Source organism: Mytilus galloprovincialis, chromosome 12 (genome assembly GCF_965363235.1).
Source record: "Mytilus galloprovincialis chromosome 12, xbMytGall1.hap1.1, whole genome shotgun sequence".
In the NCBI taxonomy this organism is placed as follows: domain Eukaryota; kingdom Metazoa; phylum Mollusca; class Bivalvia; order Mytilida; family Mytilidae; genus Mytilus; species Mytilus galloprovincialis.
Genome location: NC_134849.1, coordinates 23,071,312 through 23,097,436, shown reverse-complemented (window position 1 = coordinate 23,097,436; position 26,125 = coordinate 23,071,312). Strand labels below are relative to the sequence as shown.

Genomic DNA, 26,125 nt, shown 5'->3' with positions numbered 1-26,125 from the left:
TTTTCATTGGATATGTCGGTTAAACCGGCAATAAAAAATAAAAGGAGTGGAAAAGTCACAATTTTTCACAATGATTCATAATCAAACATTTCTTCTTATAATTAAAATATTACATGCTCCGGTAGAGGAACACCTTAGATTTTTGTTTATTTTATTTACACACATGTTTACACACATTGACAATTAATGTATTTATGATGATATATTATATATACTTAAGTCACTAGTATTTAGTATCACACACTATAATTATATATCCCGTGTGTATCGGTTGCATAATATTTAACCACGGGAAAACCATTTTAACTAAACTACTGTACCATCGGGACTTTAATAACATATAACTATAATTTCATAGAGTGAAAATGGTATACAGAAGTGTGGTAAGCAAGTTTCGTCATTTGTTTTTCTTTATTATGTTTTGTGTAGTTTGGATCATCACATATTGACAAATTATTTTTTGTGGTTTGGATGATCACATACTGACAAAACACGTTCAAATCAGATTTTTTTTTGTCTTTCAAACGTTATGTTATGTTTCTTTCAATATTAAATTTAAAAGACCAGAAAATGAAATAAAAAATATTGAATATAACTGAAAGTCAGAACTCAAAATTATAGAGATATATATGTTAGACTTTATCAATAGTTATAAACAACTAGATGACGAAAGTAAATTCAAAATACCTTAAACTTATCCTCGCAGAACTTATCATACTTGAAACTCATTTTTCCGTTAAGTATTAATCATGATTAATATAACATAAACACTAACGAATTTATTGTGGATCAGGCTGATATTAGGTTACATTTTAGCATGTTTAGGGACAATAAACCAATATGGTATGTGCCAAAATCAAATCACGGTGCCGTGGGGGTCGGGGGGAATAATTTATTTTCGTGGTAGTGGTGAGCAGCTTCCAATCTATATAATTTGAATATTAAAAGTATAAATCATTATTTAATATATATGTTTTGACAAAAACAACATTCAAATATATAAATAAGTCAGTGACTTCAGTTTAGTTTTATATATAATAAGTGCAGTGGGGACTTTAAAACATGACCCAGCCAACATCAGCAAGATTGTTGTAACAATGTTAATATTTCATATTTAAACACACTATTAGTATGCACCAGTTAGTGAAAATTTACAAAACTCAGCACTGCTGGACGACATAAAACAGTATCATATGGATGACGGTCAAATTGCTGGATTTCATGTTTCAAGCATGATTTTTGTGCTCCGAGCACTGAGCAAAGTTTTATGCCTTCTCTGACCTTTTTTAAGTTGACTAAGGGAGCTACCATTTGATTTTTATGGGGGGGGGGGCTAGAATGAAAAATTTTGTCCTGCCTTTTTTTTTTAGCTGAGCTGTAATCTCTGTCCTGCCTTTTTATTTTTCACTCTGTTCGGTACTTTCTTTTTTTTTTTTTTAGTTTATCCTGACTTTTTTTACCTAAATTGTCGTCCTGACTTTTTTTTTTGCAAGTGTCTCATCCTGCTTTTTTTTTACTCAAAACTCCCGTCCTGCCTATTTTTTTTTCAAATTTCATCCTAGGCCCCCCCCCCCCCCCATAAAAATCAAATGGTAGCTCCCTAATCAATATAGATGTAAATAGATCGAGGTAGAAGGTTAAGCATTATATCTTTACTGTTAAAACCATAGGATACAGGTCAGAATTTCTCGTTAATCATCTACGGGCATTAAACAAAAAATTTATACCGTTACTGGATTATTTTTTCAAAGACGGAGAAGTTTATAACGAGCTATATACATGTTTAATCTGACCCTGTAATCAAGTCCCTATACTTCAAAACCACGTAAGTATTCGAGTGTTTACTTCCGGTTTTTCTAGATAGTACGTACGACTGGAGAGAAACATGTGGTTTAATTAGATGTGTTTATTTTGACATTTTTTTTCAACGAACCCTTGGAAGTTTTCCAGTTTATTATAGTATTGGTAATGTTATTATGTTTACAGCCGATTGAATTGAGTACACATGTAGTCAAATGTAATATCTTTTGTTAGCTTGCTTGCTAACTGAACTGTGAAGTCATTATAAGGTGAGATAAGCTACCCTCCTTTAAGAGATAACTAGGGGCCTTCCATAGCTGACAATTCGGTATGGGCTTTGCTCATTGCTGAAGGCCGTACGGTGACCTATTAATGTAAATTTCTGTGTCATGTTGGTCTCTTGTGGAGAGTTGTCTCTTTGGCAATCATACCACATCTTCTTTTTTATAGTCGACAGATAGCCAATCTATCTGTCAGTAGGGCTAGGTTACTTCGAAAGGAGGGTAGTATACCTTACCAAATAATGATTTCACGGTTCATTCAGCTAGCAAGCTAACCAAAGACATCACATTTGCCTACACACTCAATGCAATCGGCTGTAAATCGAATGTAATCAAGACGCATGAGCAACTTTCAAGATCGAGAATAGATATGAAGCAAATTATCCAAAGTATCCACAAAGAGAATACATGTGTCGGTCACTATGGTCACCTGCACCTGTGACTTAAGATCTACGCGTGACATTGAAAGGCTGTGCTCATAAACATGTTTTAACATATGCGCCTGTCCAAAGTTGAGACCCTCTAATTAAGTGGTTGTCTCTCGGAAGGGGTTTCTACTTGATGAATAATACATAATTAAATAGTTTATATTTCTGTATTCAAGTTGAAAAGTGAAAAAGGAAATTGAAAAAGGAAAACTTACTGTGACATTATATCCCGTATTTATCAATTTGCCATTAACCTATAGCTCTAATGGGCGTTGCAGAACATATTGACTGCGGGAATTCTCGCTACATTGAAGACCCACTGGTGGCCTTCGGCTGTTGTCTGCTCTATAGTCGGGTTGTTGTCGCTTTGACACATTCACCATTTCCTTTCTCAATTTTATTTACTAGTATATACCTTTTGTTCTTCTTTTGAAAACTTTCGAATTATACATAAGGTTTGTTTGTAATTTAAAAGTGATGAAGGGTCGCAGCAGTCCATTCGTTTATTCAAAATATCCATTATTCAAAATTGGCTTTTTCTTAATTTTCACTCGTATTTTGGCATTTAGGTCCTCCGTAACCCCTCTAATGGGCATTGTTGCACACATTGTTTAAAACCCGGCCCTTTAGTCCTCTATCAATAACCTTTAAAATGGTGTATCAAGTTTTCAGCAATTAGGGACTGACGGTTCATTCAAAATAAGCTATTTCTTAATATTCACGCGTATTTCGATATTTAGGTCTTTTGAAACTCCTCTAATAGAAGTTGCGGAACAAATTGACTACTAGTATACATATACCTGTTGTTCCTCTTTTCATAAGCTTTCGATTAACGTTTAATTTTCACGCGTACTTTTGCATTTAGATCCTTCGTTACCCCTTTAATGGGCATTGCGGCACATATTATTTATAACCATTTTTCCCCATCTGGGCATTGCGGCACATATTGTGTATACCCATTTTGTTCCTCTATGAATAAAACTAATAAGCTTTCAAATAGTATATAAATTTTTCTGTAATTAGGGACTGACGGGTCGCAGCAGTTCATTACATTATTCAAAATAAGCTATTTCTTAATGTTCACGTTATTTCGTTCTCCGAAATTCCTCTCATAGGCACTGCGCCGGAACATATTGACTTTATACATTTTTTTCCTCTTTTTATAGACTGTCAATTGATGTATAAGGTTTATCTGTAATTAGGGGATGAAGGGTCGCAGCTATTTCTTAATTTGGATGAGTATTTTGGCATATAGGTCCTCTGTAACCCCTCTTATAACAACAAACACATTGAAGTTTTTAACGACCTTGACTGGCTAAATTGCACGGTCGGCCTCTTATAATGGGTTGTGGCCCAATTGACAAGTTATATCTATAACCAGGAATGAGGAGTAGCAAAAGTCTTGTGAAATAAGATAGACAATGTATAGTATTTTAATTCTTATATATGTTTTTGGTATTCAGGTCGTCCATACATCAAAACAGGGAATTTCTCTTAAAAGTAGTCAGGGGGAAACCCACTTGTTTTTCCTCATAAACTTAGTAAATAATAAAGATAAAAATTTCAAAGAGTGTTTTGATTATTTTTTATGATATTTTAAAATTTGAATATTTGTAAAAAAAAAACCACCAACATGACGAATTCAGAAATACGCACGGAATATAGTGTCGCAGTCAAATTCTAAAAACAAAAAAACTATTTTATTATTCACTTTTCAACTTTAATTCTGTAATATAAACTATTTCATTATTTACTTTTCAACTTGAATACTGTAATATAAACTATTCCATTATTCATCATTAAGAACTAAACGTTGAATAGTGAAAAATGAACTATTTCATTAATCATTTATTTATTGAATTTTGAAAATTGAAAAATGGATAATGAAATGTACGTACTTCAGCGCGGTACATATTTACCAGTAATGGATCATGTATACTAGTATTAATAAAATCCCCCCTCCCTCCCCCATTTTCGAGAATCATGGATATTAGCATCTGTTTGTGAAATTCTTTCAAAACAAAATGGCTAAATCATTTATATAAGAAATAAGCGTATACGTAGCTTTGTATATGGTTAATGTAAAGAGTTTATCCAAGTCCCTTCCTTAAATTTTCTTAAATTTTGACCTCCCTTTTCGAGAATCAAGTATTTGCATCTATACATTAAATTCTTTCAAAACAAAATGGCTAAATCATTTATATAAGAAATAAGCGTATACGTAGCTTTGTATATGGTTAATGTAAAGAATTTATCCAATTCCCTTCCTTAAATTTTCTTAAATTTTGACCTCCCTTTTCGAGAATCAAGTATTTGCATCTATACATTAAATTCTTTCAAAACAAAATGGCTAAATCATTTATATAAGAAATAAGCGTATACGTAGCTTTGTATATGGTTAATGTAAAGAGTTTATCCAAGTCCCTTCCTTAAATTTTCTTAAATTTTGACCTCCCTTTTCAAAAATCAAGTATTTGCATCTATACATTAAATTATTTCAAAACAAAATGGCTAAAACACATATATTTAAAATAAGCGTATCCGTAATATTAGGGTTCATTGAAAACAATCAGATATAATCCTTTGTTAAATGTAAGTCGATAAGTTTCTATTGTTCACCAGGTTAATATGTAAAAAGATCTGAAAAGATAATGTGATTTTCCAAGAAATAGAAAATGGACAACGGAAGTTCACCAGTTATACTCGTATATTTTTTTTAATACACTTTAGTTTGATATATTATGTGACTTTCCACGAAAAGAATATATGTTATAGGGAATTTGTAAAATCCTTGGTTTATAAAATCACTAACAGTTTCAGGGATTTTACACAATCACTGAAAATATGACTAGGGATATTACAAAATCCCTGATTACAGGTTTTAATAAAGACTAGTATGCTGTAAATGTCTTAAACATGCATAAAATTTGATATCTTCAACTGATGAATACGTTTTTTACTCTTTTTTTATAACATCTCCATATTGAAAAACTTCATATCTACGTCTAACAAAAATTTACTTTTGATCGATTTGATTTTGATCTAAAGAATAGAGATAAATAATATAGAACCTTTTTTTTTTTTTTTTTTTTTTTTTTTTTTAAGTTTTATCACTTTGTGTTTGAATACATGTATAAGTAATACTTCTTTACCTATATAGTTTTATGTTGTCTTATTATTTTTATCGGTATTAATGTCTTTTAAAGAGGCTGTAAATTAACAAAACAATACTTATTTGCTTTTATATACCAATTTTCACAATAAGGTGCTCTATTCCCGATGTACATATAATATTTGCCACTGGATCACATAAACCTAAACTAATCAATTTCTTACTCTTTCCATATGTGTTTTCTCCTCTCATAACGGTAATAACTTTATATCTGTTTTGAAAAATTGATATAATAGGTTTATACGGTTCATTATAGATTACTCTAGAAGCACTACATGTAATAAAGATTTTCTTAATTTCGAACAAGGTAATAACATGAGTTTGTGTGATAGCCTGTTATTTTATGTATTATATATATTTTTATATTCTTAGTAATTGATATTAGTACATATTTTAATAAAGTTATATTGTTAGCTTATTAATTACATTCTGTAATTAATTATTATTATTATGTGTTATTCTATTTTAACTTATTGACATGGACTATTGACGCACGAATTCTATTCTTATGCTTTGGTTAAGTCTGATTTCACTGTAGTTATTACTTTAAAAAAGTTCTAATATCCCGGTTCCATTTGTAACATTTTAATTTTTCCTTAATTATTAGAATTTACTTTTGTGAGTAAAGTTGCTCTGGATTTAAAGATCATGTATGTCCCTGAGCCATTTTTCTACAGTGTGTCAGTTGTTTGATGAAAATTGCTCATTTTAGTAATAATGTGAAAGGCTTATTTAACCTCAAACTTGTTGAGTGCAACTGCTGTAGACTTTTTACACGAATTTTTAGATAAACAAAAAGAATTTAATTTCTTTACTTTACTTTCTTTTTTTACAAATCACTGAAGTTAATTATATAATCAATGCGGTAAAAAAAATCTTAATCATTTCAGTGATTTTGTAAAACCCCTAGTCAAAATTTGGGATTTTATAAAATCACTCATCAGTTCAGTGATTATACAAAATCCCTGAAATTTCAGTGATTTTGAAAAGTCCCTGATTTAACAAATTCACTGTAACATATATACATTTTAGGAATGAATATTTCAAAAATAAAATAGTCCGCATGATCCTCGAATGCAATTTTTAATGAATAAAACATGTATGATAAAATTGACATTGAGCCAATCCTCCACCAGGGACCCAATGCCATAGGAGATAACAACTATAGGTCACTGAACGTTATATCATGTTAGAACCTATTCGCAAACGTAAATTCCAGCTAACTGGTGGTTTTAAACTGTACCTTGACTGTCTGGTAAGCCCTCGTAGTCGATGAACACCACCAGTTAGTTTGAATTCAATTCAATTTTAGTTAATTACAATACCGTTAGACTATCTATATATAATCCGTACCCCCCCCCCCCCCCCCCCCCCCCTCTTGACGTGTTCCCAACTCATGCAAACCAATTGAATATCATCCACAGCAAGAAATTGTTACAGTATATACAATTCCTTGGCCACAGCCATAAGCAACCAATCAGAACTAACTGTTGTTACGGATTAATTTCGATTAAGATGCCGTGCATATGAAAAGACCATATATACATGATATATAGTAAGACCATTCTTGCTAAAACGTATTCAAAGAAATCAGAATTTAATAAAATCAGAATAAATTTACCAATTGTTTTAAAAGTAACGACGACGGAAGGCGTCATTACATGGAAAGTTGTCCAGAAATTTTCTGCTGCAGATAAAAATTATGTATAAAAAATTCTGAAATTTTTTAATTTTGTCAATTATCCATTTTTGTTTTTTACAGATTTTATAACTCAAGCAGATTGCACAATGCATGTGAATGTCACGTGGGAAACGAGTTCAAACGTCGTTGGAATAATTGGACGTAATATTTCTGAATATATAAGAAATGAAACAGAAAATGCGTCTTTTCCGACATTAGATACATTTAACGATTTAGTATTTCGAAACAATCTTTTGTTCTCGTTTACTTATATTCTTCTATTAATGATTATTGGAATTTCTGGGAACTTACTCGTTTGTTATATTTATATATTTTATCAGAAAAAATGCCAAAGTACGACAAGAAGCTTCCAAGGAAGAAATAAATCTTCAAAATTGAAAACGACGGACATCTTTATTATTTCTCTGGCATGTTTTGATTTGATCAGCTGCTTGCTAGCAATGCCAATGGAACTATTTTTACTGCGTAATTTCCTAACATTTGATTATCCATGGTTATGTAAAATTTCTAGATTTATTTCTATGTTTTGTACGATATCAACGTCTTTCGTTCTGCTAGCGATTGCGGTATCCCGATTTGTTGGAATAAGACTACGATCTCTAAATATTAAAATCACAACATTTCATGCTAAAATAATAGTGGCCGTTTCCGTTCTCCTCGCCGTAGCACTATCATCTCCTGTTTTGGTCCTTTATGGGACATATGCATTCCATTTAACCGCTGGGGTAACAGCTAGTACTTGTCTGGTTGTCAATGAATATGCAGAAACAAATTATCCGTTTATAACAATCGTTTGCTTATCTGTGATTCACTTGCTTTTTGATATTTTATTTATAACCTTTTATGGATTAATTAGCGGAAAAGTTGTCAGCAATAAACGTACATTTTCAACAATTATCAGAAATAACAGCTCTAATCGCTCACAGGAACAACCGATTGAGTCGAAAACGATAGTTCTGGCCAATGAAGGGAACCATGATGAAAACGTATCACTTACAAAGACTGCATCCGACAAAACCAAGTACGACGAAGTGTTCTTAGATCACATCGGCGAAGATTGCAATGATAATGGTCAGCAGAACAAAAGAATGATTAAACCTGTAAAAATAGGCGGAAGAAAGAAATCCTCAAGTACATCCACTGCGTATTCTAGGCGTAGCTGTAAATCATTGCGCTTAGGCAGCTCATTTCATGAAACAAACGTTCATGGAAGGACCTATAAAGCAAGTCGGACTACTTTTATGCTATTCATAGTAACACTGGCTTTCATGGTGACATTTGCGCCGTATTGCATTGTGGCATTGTTGAGGAATTTGGAAGGTGTTGGATATTATTCTAAATTGACAGACATTCAAAAGACCGTGTATCAACTTTTCTTGAGATCTTATTTTCTTAGTAGTGCAATTAATCCGATTATATACAGCTTTCTCAATCAGTCGTTTAAGAGTCGAAGTAAAACCATACTTAAAAACATTTTCAACAAGATGTTATGCATACACCAATGAGCCTCTTCGTGGAGTTTTTGATTATATGATTACTTGGCTGATTTTACAGTGATTATTTGATTACCAGACAAAATATTTGTAAACATGATTTTTTGATTATTCGATAATCAAAGTCTGTATTTCTGATTATTTGATTATTCGATAATCAAAGTCTGTTGTATTTCTGATTATTTGATTATCTTGTTTCAAAATATGAATAATGATTATGTGATTATATTGATAAAAAATATGTGATTATATTATTACTTGGATACCCCCATGAGGGGCCTCACCAATAAAACGATGTGTTAAAAAGACTAGTGTATATTTTTGCAATAGAATAAAAACTGAAAAAACTAAGTATTATTACTTCTAAAATTATATTCATTGGTTAAAATATTTCTGATGGGAGAAACTTCAACATTTTTTTGGTGCCGTAATTAAAACTTGCAGAGGAAATAATTAAGCAACTCAATCAAAAGGGCAGAGGATTTGTCATTTAAGTTGTGTGTGTGTGTTTTTTTAAATATTGTTATTGAACTGTTGCGAAGAATCCATGTTTGTTGTTCGCCCTGATCGTTTACCTCTCTTTTCTGTTAAATTCTCTCTTTTTTAAAACAGTTTTTTTTATATAGATTCCTCTCAATGTACTATTTGATGAAGTTTAAGTCCAATCAACTTGAAACTCAGTTCACATGTTCCCAATGGTATGATCTTTCTAATCTAAATGCCAAATTAGAGTTTGGAACCCAATTCCACTGTCCACTGAAATGAAAACGTTCTGTTTAATATGGTTTTTATACGACAGCATTTTTTTGCGGCCGTATAATGGTATAGCGATGTCTTCGTCGTTGTCGTCTTAGTACGACAAAACAATAATTAAAGTACAAAAGCATCGATCTATATAAAAAATTTCCACAAGATTCCATACCACAAAAGGTAGGTTGGGGTTTATTTTTGACGTCATTATTAACTGTTTATGAATTTGAGGTTGAAACAAGCATGGTCAGTAAGTGTCGTTTCTTGATGTGATTCTTGGTTCGATTTTTAATTTCGGAACCAGTTTTCAAATTTGTTCACATTATGGTATATAGCATTCAAAATTAAACTTTGTTTGATTCAACAAACTTTGAAATCTTTGGGGTTCTTTGATTTGATGAAATCAACCGTGTGGATTTTGGATTTGGGTCCCATTTATCAAATATTTAATTACATTTCAAATTCAGAGCTGTATGATATGACTTGGTGAAACATCTTATCTATTTTAGGTTTCAGTTCTGAAATAATTTTGTCTTCAGTTTCCTTCTTCTCGCATTTTTCTAAATATTGAAAGTTTGTTTCAACTGACCGCAAGCGCACCTCTGACTCTTCAACTGTCTCCGGCCATTTACCTAGGGACATTAGTCTAACAAGTTCTGGTTTACATCTATATTGCAGTTTCGTCAATTTGAATTGTTGTCCAACATCTTGGTCTTCAGACAAAGCGTTAATTCGGTTAATAAATTCTGCAATAGATTCTGTTTCTTGTTGTTTTGAATCTATAAAGAGGGGGACAAGAGGGGTTCCAATAACAGCAAAACAGTAAATTGATTTCGCTTAAAACAGATAACAAGGAATTGAAAAGGGACAATAACAGATAACAGTAAATGAAATCTTACAATTCGTCCGGTCCGCGACCAAAACAGTAGATTTTATTATATAACTGGTTGTGTGGACCTAGCTAGACCTTAACAGAGACATATATATTCATTTTAATTATGATCCTCATCAGGTGTCTTTGGTCATAAAAAATTATGTTTTCCTTTTAGTTATTTTGATAATTGATTTGAATTTAATATACATGTGCGCGTGGGGGGTACAAGGAACATTATCTCCATATATATGTTAAATTCAAATTTGAACAATTCTTTATATCACAAAAAACGAAAATATATGGCTAAGATGAGGATAGGCCTAACGGTCAATACGACCATATACGACCTTAACAGGAACACCTTATATATATATATATATATATATATATATATATATATATATATATATATATATATATATATATATATATATATATATATTGTGTACAAGTTTGATTTTGTACAAATTATGATTTGTACCAAAAAAATGTACAAATTATAATTACATCTGAAAAACAGACATTAAAATTTATTTCAAAGATCGAATAATAATTATGTATACTGGATGGTCCTAGACCCGACTGCTTTTATTATGTTTATGTGATGTAAGTTACTGGAATTCTTCTGCAAATACATGACCTCCACATCACCAGTGGAAAGACCCCAATAGATATAAGAAGATGTGGTTTGAGAGCCAAAGAGACAACTCTCCATCCAAGTCACAATGTTCAATTGTCTTCAATTTCTACTTAAGATTGGCTGTCAAAATACATTCATTACAATTTTCAAGAATAACAGCAAATACAATCTCATAATAACAGATAACAATAAAAAATAATAGTCCTATAACAGCTAAGTTAAACAAGGGATAAGACAATAACAGCTAACAACATATACATTTTCAGAATTACAGATAACAAAGAATTAAATTACTCCATAACAGCATAACAGTTAAACCCCTTGCCCCCTCCCCCTCACTAAAGACTAAGTAACACGAACCCCACCAAAAACTGGGGGTGATCGCAGATAAAGCATAGATTCTACATAAAGATATATACAAGATTTGTCTTTCTAAAGCAATTGCAACTCTTCCCCCTGCTACATAATTCATTGGGAAATTCTAAATTATGGTCACTAATCTCCTCGCAGAAAAGTCGGGTACACCTTTGAACGTTCTTGAAGGCGTGTTTGATTTGATTGTTACCAGTCAGGATTCTACTTCGTCAAAATTATCTCCCCATTACGACAGTTCATTTTCACAATCGTAGAAATGGAAGACATTGTAGATTGTAGGGATGACGCGCTGCCAATTTTGCTCTTGAAAACTGATAAATTTATCCACATAGCATCATTACGATCATCATATGTCAGTTGTATTTTAAAAGACTAATGTATCTACTAGCTAATGAGCATCAGTTAATGATCTTGTCTACATTTACTTAAATAAGGCCGTTAGTTTTCTCCTTTGAATTGTTTTACATTGTCTTATCGAGGCCTTTTATAGCTGGCTATGCGGTATGGGCTTTGCTCATTGTTGAAGGCCGTACGGTGACCTATAGTTGTTAATGTCTGTGTCATTTTGGTCTTTTGTGGATAGTTGTCTCATTGGCAATCACATCACATCTTTTTTATATTGTCTGCATTGATTCAACTTAAAACTATTGTCTGATCGGTTGTAAGGTGGAATTTTCGAAAATTCATAAACATATAAAAAAAATTCTAATTAAATATAATTTGTGGAAGGGCAGACTAAACATTTTAAGTGGTTGAAGACTATAAACCCTAGTTATCACACACAAAACATTATTTTTTTTCGGAGATATGCATTTTCATCCTTTACCTTAAAAGACTGTTGTCAAGTATTTTTTTTTTTATTAAAAAATAGCTATTCGAACTACTCTGTTTTTGTGATTCGTAAGACAGGTCAGTCAGTGATCTACATGTTTGTACTTCGTCAAAATTATCTCCCCACTACGCCAGTTAATTTTCACAATCGTAGAAATGGAAGCCATTGTAGGGATGACGCGCTGCCAATTTTGCTCTTGGAAACCGATAAATTTATCCGCATAGCACCTTTACGATCCTTATATGTCAGTTGTATTATAAAAGACAAATATATTTACTTGCTAATGAGCATCAGTTAAAGACCTTGTCTGCATTGATTCAACTTAAAACTATTGTCTAATCGGTTGTCAGGTGGAATTTTTAAAAATTCATAAACATTTAAAAACATTCTCATTAAATATTTCGTGGAAGGGCAGACTAGATTTTTTTAGTGGTTGAAGACTATAAACCTTAGTTATCACACACAATTTTTTTTTTTTTTTTCGAAAATATGCATTTTCATCATCCAACTTGAAAGACTCAAGTACTTTTAGTAAAAAAAAATAGCTATTCGAACACACCTACTCTGTTTTTATAATTCATTAGAAAGGTATTTCACTTGACCCATATATTTCATCTTTTAGTACTGTGATTTTTTTATGTTATAAAGTCAACCTGTAGCTTTAATATATAAAAATATTAGAATCTGAAGCGAGATGATGTATCAAATATTCTTGCTTTGTACGTTTTCAAGACAAAATATTCAACTCAAACACACATAAAAAGGTGCACTCGATTTTCTCTTTTCGATACAATTGTTATCCATTTTAAAATTTTTTTTTATTGAGTCACATAATGGAACGGCAGACACGAAAATTACTGAACTAATAGATTAATATGTTCTCCGTCCGTGGTAATTTTTTTTCAAAAAAATCGGAGATTTGCAATTTCTACATCCAACTTGATAGATACCCATGTCGTTGACTTGATATCTAATTGTTCTGCTTAACTATGTAATAGATAAATTGAAAACTTATGCAAATGTTGTTTTTAAAATAGAACACTTCGTAATTGAGAAGAAAATTGTCATTTTATTTGTTTCAATTAACTTTAAATTGTTTTGTTACTATAGTAAACATTACAGTAAGCATTTATCGCCTTCTCTAAAAAGATCTTTGATTCTTTTGTTCTGTTTCAACCGCACTGGGGTAAAGCTGATGACCGTAACTGCATTCACGGTCATCCCAAGATGTCGGATGAAAAATTAGGTCAGTTTCTGTATTGTCTGTTAAAGTGTTTCTATATCATTTTCTTTACAAATCATACATTGAAACGATGTAAATTTATAAAAGAATCACTCGGAAATCACTAATTACTTCTGAGAAATGTGCATAAAACGGGAAATTCGATTTGAAAAAATCGCCAAGATGACCGTAAATCACAATCGAGATGACCGTAACAGAATCAGCGATTCATAACAAGGCTGACCGTAACTGCTTTTAAGATGACCGTAATTTGTAAATGATGACCGTAACTTTTAAAGGATGACCCTCAATTCAAAGAAATATCCGTATTTATATAACTATCTTTTTGTATCAAATGATTAATCGTGTTGGTATACACATATTAATATGAAAGTTTTATCCTATAGGTAGAAGAAAATAAGACGTGCTTCGAATGCAAAGATTACCATATGTATCTTTTTTACAGTAGAGAGTTCAATTTTTAAAATGAATTTGCCAAAAGACATGCGGTGCACAGCCTTCAACTGCTCGACAAAAGATTTTTTTTTGTTTCTGGGATTCCTTTTAATGACATAATAAATATACATTTTTAAAAATGCCAAAAAATTGCATGTACACCCATTGATATTATATCGTCTTTCATTTTGTCGTGCAAATAAAATAACAGAAATATTTTGAAAATATCATTCGAATAAACTAGTGAAGGTGAGCTCCAGCAAAGTAGATCCTTAAAATAGTATTGTACGAAAAGCGTATCACAAGGCGGAACGTTGTCAATTTGTATATATACAGAAATGTTATTCATACAGTCAGGATTCTACTTCTTCAAAATTATCTCCCCATTACGCCAGTTCATGCTCACAGTCGTAGAAATGGAAGCCATTGTAGGGATGACGCTCTGCCAATTTTGCTCTTGAAAACTGATAAATTTATACACATAGCACCATTACGATCGATCGTTATATGTCAGTTATATTTTAAAATACAAATGTATCTACTAGCTAATGAGCATTAGTTAATGATCTTGTCTGCATTGATTCAACTTAAAAATATTGTCTGTTTGGATGTCAGATGGAATTTTTGAAAATTCTTAAGCATTTAAAAAAATTCTAATTAAATATTTCGTGGAAGGGCAGACTAAACATTTTCAGTGGTTGAAGATTATAAACCCTAGTTATCACACACACATTTTCATCATCCAAATAAAAAGACTGTCGTCAAGTACTTTTAGAAAAAATAGCTATACTCTGTTTTTGTGATTCATTAGATCAAGGATTTGTATAGTGAGAAGGATTGGAATCTCGCGGTATCTCGTTAGTTCACGCGTATCGTGAGAAGTCATAAACTCGCCACTTATACCAGGATACTCGCTTGTATTGTAAATATCCGGTTTTATCGCTTGGTTGACAACGTTATGAAAATACACATGGTAAGCTACGATCTTACGATCTATTTACGATATTAATTTTGTGTAGACTTACCGATAATATTATTCTTATTTCTCTTAAATTACAAAGTGATAATTACCCAATTTGATCAAAAGGAACAGTTTGCGTTTATAAAGTCTGTCTGTGCAATTTTCGTATTAAAAATTAATTTAGTTTGTAAATTTGATATTCATGCCGGAAAAGATAAAAATATTTAGTTTTCCCCCTCATGTGACCACAGTTTTGATAGTCCATTATTATCATCATAATAATCATTTACTCAAAGAGGTAGATGAAATAATAATTTGATTGTCACAGCTTGTTGTTTGACTTTCTGTTTTTATTAAAATAGTTCTTTGTTTTTTATTAATTATGCAAGGAACTGTTTGTAATTGAAATATATTTTTGTGGTGATTAGATTAATTAGTGAAGAATATATATAATTAAATAAATTACAACCTTTAATCTCAAAACATAACATTTAATTTAACAAAAATTAAGATGATCAATTAAATGAAGTCTTTGATCTCAGTATCAGAACAAGCTTAGATATATTATAAAATGGAATATTTAGTTATCAACTTTCAGTTCAAATTATTATTCAATGTTACAACCATGTCAGATTTTTTATCCTGGGACCAAGATATTGACCTTGATCTTTTGTTAGGTGAATATACTGAGTATGATCCAGAACCCAGTGACAGTGATGAAGAATGTTACATTGCCAAAAAGAAAAAGTCTGAAGCTGTACCAGATACATGTATTAAACCTTCCTACAGTTGCCCTGTTTGCAAAAAGACTCTGAAAACAATTTCAGGCTTCCGTGGTCATGTCCAGAAACAACATGGACAGAATTTGAGAGCATCAGACCATCGCACACATGCATATAGTAAACTACCTAGCACAGTCCGTGACGCCTTAACTGAAAGTTTATTTGCTGAAATATTCCCTACAGCTTTGCAGTCCAGTTTGTCCAACATTGCTAATGATCCATTTACCATCAATGACAGCATAACAGACATTTGTAAATTTGTGACCAATTCAGCATTAGTGCAAGACATTTTGTTGAAATATTTTCAGCCGATATTTGTTGAAACTACAAGCAACATATCTTCCTCATGTGACAAAGAGCAAATGTTTCGCCGTTTACACATAAGTAGAGTTAAGCCAGAATTAGCAAACACTTTCCACTCTCATTGTCCATCTTATTCATTGAACTGTACCAACTTATTCCTACAGATGGTACATGAAGATATTGTTGGTGAAATTTTTAAAGTTCAGACAATGACAGCTGTTCACAAATCTACATCAAATCAGGAAAAGTTAACAGAAAATGACCAAAACATTCTTTATTATATTGCTGGTTACACCATTCGTGCCCTACAGAAGAGATACACCAGGTACTCTACTAAGAAGTTGTCCGTCATAAATAAATTTACAGACAATTCTTCAGGTGTTAACTTTGTGAAACAATATGACAAGTGGTACAAGACACAAGACCGTGGTGGCCTTCAGAAACCATCAGATTCCCTGTTCTTATTAATCCGTGAATTAGAGACAATTATTCGCAAAACAGTTGAACCTTCATATAGTGCTAGTATGCTTCTTATTGATCCTTTAAAAGAAACTATGATGGAAGGGTTTATGGTAAAACATTATTGTGACATTCTTATGCAAGGTGAAACTGCAGATATTGTGTCAGCTATAACTGAAGACATCATTCATTTGTTTTTAACCATCCGTGGCTTTGCTGTTACTCGCATAGAACGTAATAAACTAACCAAGAAAGCAAAATCTCAACCCTCATCCAGTCTAAGACAAGCCTTAAAGGAGAAATCTTTAAACTGTTGACACTGTGAAATTTAGTTTTGTTCTGTTCGTACATGAAATATAATTATTTAAATTGTTTCCACATGATCTTGATGTAACTGTTGTATGAACATGAATATTTAAAAAAAGTGAAATGTGTAAATGTCTTTTTATTTATTGTCTTTCATAACACTGCTTTACAACTACTGTCACTCTAAAATATTTCACTTGACCTTTAAAAATATGTTATACATGCATTAAAGGAGATGTGAGGTCTAAACATGTCAATATTAAAGACAGCAACCCAACAACCAAAGTAACTGAAAGAAAATTTAGCTGCAATCCAACTACAAAACTTATCTCATACGGCCTACACTAAACAGGAACAATATAAGGTCTTCAACAAATGAGACGAAATGAATTTATTTGTATCCACGACAACCATACCATCAATATTCTGTCAATATAAGATAATAAATAAGAACAATTGTGGTACTTGAACCTAGCACATGGCTCAATATCTTTAATTATTTTTACATAGGGGGTAATGGTAACGTTTTTTCCTGTAGCTCAGTACATATCGTAAACTTGGATATGTATGATAGCTCGTTTCAAAGCTGTGACATTTTCACATATGTAATTAAATTTTCGGGGTACGAAGTGAGATTACTTTTTCCGTAAATTAGCAAACCCCGAACATCCTTTTGTGATGCGGCTCCTTGTGGTAAAATATCCCCTTTTTAACACAATAAGTTCTTTGAAAATTTAATACTTTGAACACATTCAATAGCTCCATAGTTTTTACACATTTATTCTATGTTCCTCTACTTTCCTAATCACCACAAATAATTAAGTTCAGTCGTTTGTTAAAAATAGAAACATGTCCAATATCACTACATAGAGATTTTTTCTTTACACGTGACTTTTGAGTTCCTCATTTCCAGGCGCATTAGGGATGTTGTCCCATATTGCAATCAAGAGTTCTGATTTTTCCAAATATTTTTATGTGATCTTCATTGGTATGACATTCTGAATAAATCTGTGTATTTTTGTCCATTTCTGAAAAAAAATAAAGTTGTTTCAGCACTATAAGGCAATGACACTTTTATCGCTATAGTTATTTATTTTGAATACAAAGTGTATGCATAATTAATTTCTTCCAGTATACCTTCACTAGTCAAAAGAAGGACAAAACATCTGAATGTAACCTTAAATTACAACACACAGACCCTGTTAAAGCATTCAATAAAATTTTCTGGTGCCTAAAAGTGCATTTTGACAGAGAAATTATGCAAAAATGAAGATTTCATAAAAAAAAAAACCCACCAAAATACTTAATTATTCTAGCCAGTGGAAACCTTGTATTTTATACTGTAGAAACCACTATAAACTACTGTAAAAGTCATTTCAATCATATAATTAGAGTGCAATGAAGTGCAAATTTTCAAAACTTGTTCTTTCACATAATTCTATTTGAGAAAAAATGTTTTTTACATGTATTTCAGTGAAAATCTTTTATCAGTGAGATATCGGCATGAGGTTTTAAAGGAAACATTGTGGCATCACACGTAATATGGCGTCATTAACTAACGACACATCAAAATAATGCTAATTATAGTTTGCAGTGTTACACGAAGAACAGTTGCCGCAAGGTTTAACTTGAAATATGGAGTCAAAAAGATCAGTAACCAAGCATTTTCATTTAATGCCAAGACCATATAGCAACAGTTTTCATATCAGTATATTTTTAACATACCGACTGTAATTTGATTTGCATAAATACCATAAATAAACAATTTAGAGCTTGCCAAATAAAACAAAATGCTTACCAGTTATTCAGGACTTTTTAAAACCTCTAGTTTGCCATCTCAGGTTAAAAAGTAATGCTATGTCTGGAACTGAAAAAAGACAAAAACATTACTCAGGCTGTGTTATTATTTGGTTTAGATACATAAGTATTATTGTGAGTGCAAAAATCAAATTCTTGAAAGTTTTATCGCAAAAGCCAAAGAAAGAAAAACGCTTCTCCCTTGTGGCTTATCAACCTTCATTTAAATCTTTTATATTAGCAGCAACGAGTGCTAGCTAACTAGCTTAATAGTTGAAAAGGTGCAGCAATATTGTTTTCAAAAGTTTTGTTGATCCTCCCCCTTTTTTCACTGAGAAAAGACAATATCTTGTGATTTGCTAGTGTGCATTACAAATAATAATTCATGATTTCCTTAATACATGTACATGTTTGACTGTTTATTAACTGCATTTGAAATCTACTGACCATGGGTCAAATTATTGGATAAAAGCACATGTGTAAACATATTGAATAGTGAGCCCTGATATTATTTTTTTGTACAAGTTATATATTTTCACAGAAATCACACCATATGCAATCTTTTCAACAGTTGTACAGTAATCTTTTTATAAGAAAAATGACCATTACAGAAAGTTTAATATAATATATATATTTACACATTTGGTTATCCCAAAGTAGTTTCTAAATTTATTCAGACAATTAAAGTTATAATTGTAAACTTGTAAACAGATGGATCTACTTACATACATACATGCAAACTCTTAACATATATACAAAAACATGTACATACTGAACATGTAAATCAAAACATAACAATTGAACAGCAACTTGAGACAAACTTAAAATTTGCAGACTGTCCTTTCTGTTACATCAGCTTGTGATTTTGTATAGTTTTTCACCATAATGAATTTCAGACTTAACAAATGTTTGCCAGACTAACAAGCCATAAAAGCAGTTTTTCTATGTCTCTTATTTGGCGCGTCCAAGGATTTGTATAGCGAGACAAATCCTTGGCTCGTTGGATTTTTTTAAGATGAATATTTTAGACTAGGTTTAAGTCGTAGCACTAGCATGACTAGCTTGTACTGGTAGAAAATAGTAGATTGTGATGTTCGGATGATCATGCATTTACCAATTATTCAATATAGGTATAGAGGCATTTTCCAATTATCATGATTATTCAATGAAGGAATAAAGGGAGGTGTTCAAATGCCAGCTGCGCTTCAGCACAAACATACATGTGCACCTTTCATTTATCATTTCGACACTGGATTATACCTTGTTGTAGTCTCTTTCTGATTATATATACATGTTCTTGAATAATTTTATTTCGAGTTAGACCAAGGATTTGTATAAAATGTCAAATAAAATGTAAATAACAACAGACAAAACATGAGCATGTGTCGGATCGAGGGAGAGGGTTCCGAGGGTTGGATTCCCCCATTTTTTGGGACGATCAATGCATTTGAATGGGGACATATAATTGGACCCCCCCCCTTTTCCGCCTTGTCCTGGGTTAGGAACCCCCCTTTTCAAATGGCTGGATTCGCCACTGGAAGCTGTCTCTGATTTCAGAGCTCTTTTACGGACATTCAATTTTCACCATAGTTATCGTAAACACAAAAAGAGGCAATATGAAAAAGGGTAATTATATGGAATTATAGTTAACCCGTACCATTGTTAACTCGTACCAACGTTAACTCGTACCACTAAAAAAAAACCTCGTACCAATGCAAACTCGTACCAACTTATTTATATATGAAATGGTTCCTAAAATCATCCTCAGCTTAGTCTTTCGTTCGCTATGTTGTCACGGTCTTGTGTGCTATTACTTGCCTGCTTGGCTTTTTATTTATTAGCCATGGCGTTTATTTCATTTTATGAGTTTGACTGTCTATCCGGTAAATTTTTGTTAATTATGGTTCTAATGGTATTGTGAATAGCCAGTAGACGTAATGGTAGTGTTGGCAGCATAATATTTTAAGTTTATTTCTATTTATGAGTTACGAGTTTGACTGTCCATCTGTATTGTGAATAATGGTATTGTGAATGGCCAGTTATAGGCTTACAAAGGAATATACATGTAATATTAATTAGCAGGGTAATTAAGAAAATAACGTATTTTTGTCTAAGTTTTCATTAAAATCCAGTATAAAATTCCAGTAATTCAACTTTTCATTAAGTTTACAAAGAAAAAACACCATAAAACATTCGTATTTTTGAAAATATTTTTAATGGTACGACTTCCAAGTGGTACGACTTTTCGTTGGTACGAGTTAACTTTTTTGGTACGAGTTAACATGGTACGAGTTTCCGTTGGTACGAGTTAACTTGCTTCCATTATATGACTGCTTACAAGTGCTTCTCTCCGACCTCTAGGGAACATACATGTATGCACAATAGGCCGTTTTAAAAGACATAATTCTGTTGAGAAATACAATACCTTTGTTGTTAACATCCAATTTAACACAGAAGCAAGTATAGATGTAAACATTTCCATCACGTTTTCTCAGAAAATTCGAGATCAAGGAAGTTAATTTATGTTAATTTGATCCCGCCCATAATGACGACATTTTGATGCATCTGGTGACCGTAGTGGTATTTTAAAACGATGATAATAGCACACGTTATCAATTTACATGCCCTTTTTTTTTTAAAGAACACCAAACAAACTATTATTAAATGAAATAATTACGTTTCATAGCTGAAATCGACTAAATGAAATACTTTATTGATTTTATCTAAGCCCATCCTACTTTGCACTGACGCGGAACCATTTTGGACAGGTCGGCCTGAAACATTCATCAAAATAGCAACAACCAAAGCACCTTTCACCATATCATTTGAACTGTTCACGTATCAAACACATTTATTTCATATTATTAAAGTTTTTTCACATAATTCCTCATTTTGAAGGAGGAGATTGAACTCAAAGATGAGGTTTGGACAGCCTTTTTGGGCGGGATTATGGCGATGACCAGGAGAGAATATGCATAGTCAATTTAGCTGTAAATAATGCGTATTGTAACGATGTTAATTGATTTCTTAATCTGAACTGACATAATATTACACATAAAAGTATCATTATTATGGAAATATATATATTATACTTACAATAGGCTGACTTTAATCTTGATGCGACACGAATTGAACTGTTAATGGAGGACATAAAACGACAAACGAGATGCATCACGGTTAATCTCGCCAAAATCTCGTATACGCAGCTTTTTATATACAACCAATGCAAACTGCTCGCGAGATTCCAATCCTTCTCACTATACAAATCCTTGATATTGCCAATAATTAAGAAGTTCCGGGTCGAGTCCGCTACCGATACCAATAGTATATTCACCTGTTACCTATTACCTTGTCTGTACGTTCCGCATCTGACAGGCGCACCACCAAACGTTGTATTCAGGACTAATATTCTATATACACGGGTCATAACCACAGGGTTGACACTACTAAATTGTCAAATTGTTACCTATTGTAGTATTTTAATCAGTAAGACTTTCTAAGATAACAAAACGAATACTAAAAATCTGGACTAAAAATAAGGCGTATAGGTACAGTTTTCAATTTGTTAGTGGGCATGACGTAAAACAGCAAAGCAAAAAATTCAACTTTATTTATAACTTATATAGGACAATGCTGTTGATTAAAAAATACTCCATTCCAGGACCTTTTGTTTTCCAAATAATTAATATTACCAATAACTGATAAGTTCCAGTTCAACGGGTTCAAACAGAAAGACTTGAAAGCAGAGAAAAACTGTGTATCTTATAATCGACATGACTTTATCAGATGACAATACTAATACTAAAATAAGGCTTGCGCATAGTTATATACTTTAATTCAGTCACGGACCCGTGATATCACGGGTGTGTTCTAGTGTTTACTATCATAACAAAAAATATAAAAGTTAATAGAAACAAATAAAATGACAATTTACTTCTCTTTTACGAAGCGTTTTATTTTAGAAACACCTTTTGCATAAGTTTTCAATTTATCTATTACATAGTTAAGCAGAACAATTAGATATCAAGTCAACGACATGAATATCTATAAAGTTTAGAAAATGCATAACCTCCGATTCTTTTAATTTTTTTTTACCACGGACGAAGAATATATCAATCTATTAGTTCAGTAATTTTCGTGTCTGCCCTTCTATTATGTGACCCAAGTTGAAGAAAAAAATCCAAAAAATGGGTAACAATTGTCTCGAAAGGAGAAAATCGAGTGCACCTTTTTATGTTAGAGCGTGTTTGAGTTGCATATTTTGTCTTGAAAACGTACAAAGCAAGAGTATTTGATACATCATCTCGCTTCAGATTCCATCATTTTTATATACCAAACCTACAGGTTGACTCTCTAACATAAAAAAAACCACAGTACTAAAAGATGAAATGTATGGGTCAAGTGGAATACCTCAGGCGGAAACCCGGTTCACTGGGGTAAAGCTGATGACCGTAACTGCATTCACGGTCATCCCAAGATGTCGGATGAAAAATTAGGTCAGTTTTTGTATTGTCTGTTAAAGTGTTTCTATATCATTTTCTTTACAAATCATACATTGAAACGATGTAAATTTATAAAAGAATCACTCGAAAATCACTAATTACTTCCGAGAAATGTGCATGAAACGGGAAATTCGATTTGCAAAAATCGTTAAGATGACCGTAAATCATAATCAAAATATTTTCAAGATGACCGTAACATAAAACAAGGATGACCGTGATTGGTAAAAAGATGACCGTAACTTGTAAAGGATGACCGAAATTTGTAAAGACTGACTGTAATTTATATAGGACGACCGTTGTGTACGACAGGGTAGTCAAATGTCAGATTATTTTCAAAGTAATGTTGGTGTTAGACAGGGAGAAAACATGTCGCCTGTACTTTTTTCGCTGTTTCTTAATGATTTAGTCCAGTTTGTATCTAATGCATATGATGGGTTGTCAGATGTTTGTAATGCTGTTCATACTGCTCTTGATACTGATGAAATTTCTGTCTATTTAAGATTGTATCTATTATTATATGCTGATGACACTGTTATACTTGCTGAATCTAAGGCTGAGTTACAAGCTGCACTTAATTCCATGTATTTATATTGTAAGACTTGGAAACTTGAAATTAATGCTACAAAAACAAAAGTTGTTGTATTTAGGAAACGTAAATCCCCTGATAAACCTGTATTTACACTGAATGGGGAGGTTTTGAATATTGTTGATGATTTTGCTTATTTAGGTATTATATTTATGTATAACGGTTCCTTTAAAAATAACCAGAATAAATTGTTAGAACAAGGTAGAAAAGCCATGTACAGTATGTTAAGAAAATGTAGAAGTCTAGGATTGCCTATTGATTTGCAATTACAAATGTTTGACACAATGGTAGCACCTATATTGTTATATGGGTGTGAAGTGTGGGGTTATAGTAACAATAATACTGTTGAATCTTTATTCTTACAATTTTATAAGATTATTTTAAATGTTAAGAAGTCAACTCCAAATTGTATTATATATGGAGAACTAGGTAGATATCCTATTGATGTATTTATTAAAAGTAGGATGATTGGTCTATGGAAAAGATTCATGTGTAGTAAGCAAGATAAGATTTCATCTATTTTGTATAAATTGTTATACACCATGCATAACAGAAATATGTACCATTCAGAATGGATACGTTGTGTTGAAAATACTCTAAATGAATGTGGTTGTTCTGAATATTGGTTAACTCAAAATGTGTCTAAATCTGTCAACCTAGCTAAGATTGTAAAGCAAAGGTTATGTGACCAATTTAAGCAGAAATGGTGTGCTACTGTGTATGAATCACCTAAATGTCTCAATTATAGAATTTTTAAAAGAAAGCATTGTTTTGAAAAATATTTAATAGAACTTCCTACAGATTTAAGGAAATCTTTATGTAATTTTAGATGTGTTAATAATAAACTGCCAGTTGAAAAGGGCAGGTTTTGGGGAATAGCAAGAGATGATAGAATTTGTGATATTTGTGACTGTAACTCATTAGGTGATGAATTTCATTATTTATTCCAATGTTCTTATTTCAAAAACGAGAGGAAAATGTTATTGCTAAAAGAATTCACTACAAATCCAAATGTTGATAAATTTCATGCTTTGTTTAACTCAGACAATTATAATGTAATATTCAAAGCTGCAAAATTTTGTAAAATCATACTTTCTTTAGTAGTATTATCGATCCTCATGCCCCAAAAATATATTCCTTTGTTGTCTTAAGTAGGTGTGAAGTGTCTCTTTTGTTTATTTTTTGGGGTGTCTAATTTTTTTTTTTTTTTTTTTTTTTTTTTTTTGGGGTTTATAAATTTCTTTTGTTTGTTTTTGTTTTTTTTTTTTTTTTTTTTTGGGGTGTATAAAATTTCTTTTGTTTTTTTTATTATGTAAGTTTGGGGTGTATAAAATGTCTTTGTGTTTTTTCTTCATTGGGTTTGGAGTGTTTAAAATTCCTTTTGTTATGTTCTTGAATAGATTTGTGGTTTATAATTTAAACAGTCTTCCTTTGTTGTTTTTGAATTTAAAGTCATAAATATTGGGGGCTATAAAATTCCTTTGTTATGTACTTAAGTAGGTTTAAATGCTCCAACTGTTAAATTATAAAATGAAGTGGAGGGACGGTGTCAATACCGTTAATACAATTCATTGATACTCGTGAAATGTCAAATGTACTTTCAAAAGACATAAAGAAGGTGAGAGAAAACGTAAAAATAACTAGAACAAAAATAATGAAAAATATAAAATAAAGAATACGGTACAATCTGATTTTTTCCTTTGTTAATCTTGATTTTATGCTTTATAGACCCGGTTTCTACCTGATGAAAAAGTTAAAGAAATCCATCCTATGATAGTCTGGGGGTTTGCGTACCGGGAAGCAAGAAAAGGCCATTGGATGAAATGTGCCATTGATGCCCATCGTTTTCGACGACGTATTCAAACAATGGAGAGTATATGTGCCCCTATTTTATCACAGGAACACAGAGAAAAGATGTACAAATACATTGAAAAACTATAATCCCCAAAATATTATACACCCCAATCATTCCTCCAACCTCCTCACTATAAATAATCGCTTGCAACTTCTTCATGGTATCAGAATTCGTAAAATATTTAAAACGTCAACATGCAGAAAGAACACAGAGATGCTCTTCAACGCAATTACGTAAAATTAGTAAAGGAAACACCAGTAGATCTTGTTGTTGACCATTTGTACCAGACGGGGATCCTGACAGATGAGTTGAGAGAAGAAATTTTGCAGAATCCCAACAGTTATTCAAAAACTAGACAGCTTATTTCCACAATTCAAAGAAGAGGACCACACGCATTCGACGGATTTTGTACGGCATTGATTGACGAAGGAAAGTCTGCTTTAGTGTATCACTTAAAAGCTTCAATGACTGAAAAAAGCGAAGTATCAAAAGACCGAGCTATGTTACCTATAGGGGACGATATCTTTGTGGTCGTCAGTGAATGGAGTG

At 32.0% G+C, this 26,125-nt stretch overlaps 2 long non-coding RNA genes across 3 annotated transcripts; one reads left to right on the top strand and one right to left on the bottom strand.

The window, feature by feature from the left end:
• The first annotated feature begins 238 nt into the window (after window positions 1-238).
• LOC143054450 (uncharacterized) lies at window positions 239-7,764 on the top strand. The gene is made up of 2 exons (XR_012971687.1): window positions 239-383; window positions 7,444-7,764. It is a non-coding gene; the product is annotated as an uncharacterized LOC143054450 (long non-coding RNA).
• Window positions 7,765-17,292: 9,528 nt separating this feature from the next.
• LOC143054448 (uncharacterized) lies at window positions 17,293-21,863 on the bottom strand. 2 transcript variants are annotated; one of them, XR_012971686.1, is made up of 3 exons: window positions 21,730-21,863; window positions 18,635-18,703; window positions 17,293-17,864 (listed from the first exon to the last, which is right to left on the bottom strand). It is a non-coding gene; the product is annotated as an uncharacterized LOC143054448 (long non-coding RNA). The 2 variants fall into 2 exon arrangements; XR_012971685.1 differs by lacking the exon at window positions 21,730-21,863 and adding an exon at window positions 21,059-21,693.
• Between the last annotated feature and the right edge of the window lie 4,262 nt (window positions 21,864-26,125).